The 1,613-nt window shown below is 37.0% G+C and overlaps 1 non-coding gene across 1 annotated transcript; it reads left to right on the forward strand.

The window, feature by feature from the left end:
• The first annotated feature begins 268 nt into the window (after positions 1–268).
• On the forward strand, positions 269–343 carry TRNAM-CAU. Its single transcript has one exon. It is a non-coding gene; the product is annotated as a tRNA-Met (tRNA).
• The last annotated feature ends 1,270 nt before the right edge of the window (positions 344–1,613 follow it).

Here is a 1,613-nt window from a genome sequence, read left to right on the forward strand (position 1 = left end):
GTTCTAACCTAGAGTAAACCATCTAGAGGGATTTTTGATCGATCTGACACATTTATGGTCCGACCTAGACTAGCCCAAATAATAAACATATCTACACATTTATAAACAGGTAGTTGAGAATTCCTGACCTCTCTCAATATCTCTCTCAATTCGAAGATCCAGGATTTGAATTGATGTCCTTTCATTGATTCCTGTTTCATTGATTCCCTCCTAAAGATTTCATTTCATTGAAATTTGGTTATTCACGATGTACGATGATCCCTGTTAAGCATCCATGGCTGAATGGTTAAAAGCGCCCAACTCATAATTGGCAAATTCGTAGGTTCAATTCCTACTGGATGCACGCCAAGGGAAACGTCAATAAGTCTTTGGAATTGGCTCTCTATCAATGGAATCTCATCATCCATATATAACGAATTGGTATGGTATATTCATACCATAACATATGAACAGTAAGAACTAAAATTCTTATCAATACTGGAACGATGCAGCCACCTAGCCCAACGGGTGCCCAACCAGCCCAAAACATTTACAAGCCCGATTTGAACCGATTCCTTTAAGTCCGACCTAGCCCAACCCTTTTAATACTATTTCTATTGTTTTCAATACTATTTGTATTTAGTGCTAAGGCTATGTGATTTGTACAGTTGAAATGGTGGTGATTATTATCTGAACATTCATCTTTTTTTCGTATACTTTAATTGATTTGAATTTGCTAAACTTGGGTTGTGTAGACATAGTTTAATTGATTTGAGTTTCGTGGGTTAAAGACCGAGTACCTTAGTAACTTTGTTGTTTTGCCCATCTTTGGTTTAATCCATTTTAACTATGAGATCTTTCTTTGTTATCCCATATTTGTCTTATTTTATTGGTATTCCTCTTTAAGTACATTTAAGAGACCAATTTTAAAGAGGACCCGTTTAAAGCTCGTTTAAAGTTAAATAGGTCTCTAGCTCAGTTAAAGCCTGATTAAGACTTGTTTATTGCAACCCGATTAAAGCCAAAGACTGATCGACCAGATTATTAACTGTACCATGCCCGCTCTAAGTAAGCCTGTTTAGCTAAACTGGCATTCACGGTGCAGCCCTAGAAATTGATCGAACTCGACTAAACTCGACCTAGACTGGCCCGTCTAGGCCCGGCCCGACCGGACCGTTTGACATCCCTACTTACAACATCTCCACAAAAAGTGCTTAAACTTTGGTGCCATAGACAGTTTCCATAAATTATGCCAAAAAACTAGGATCATCATACTTTCTAGAGCTTTTATGAGGATTGAAATAAATTAAATCTTATAATACAAAAAGCAGTTTTCACTGAAAATATCCCATCCTGGGCCCCCAAATCCAAGAATTAGTTTTACAAGAAATGTTAAGGGGAATATGAAAATTTTCTTGAGCCTCCAAAATAGAGAAATTTGAGGTTACAAGAGGCACATTCCATTAGAGGTCTTGATTAATTAATTGGGACGATATTTTACTAATTGAAAGAGTAGGAATCCAAACATCTCTAGAAATCTCAATTAAATTTGCATTCCCCACCTTCTTTCGAAGACCTACTCTTAAGAATGCTGTTGACTATTCAACCAGTGTTCTAGAATCTAGCCACCGTCG

The sequence above is a fragment of the Macadamia integrifolia genome, unplaced genomic scaffold, assembly GCF_013358625.1.
Source record: "Macadamia integrifolia cultivar HAES 741 unplaced genomic scaffold, SCU_Mint_v3 scaffold2237, whole genome shotgun sequence".
NCBI lineage: Eukaryota > Viridiplantae > Streptophyta > Magnoliopsida > Proteales > Proteaceae > Macadamia > Macadamia integrifolia.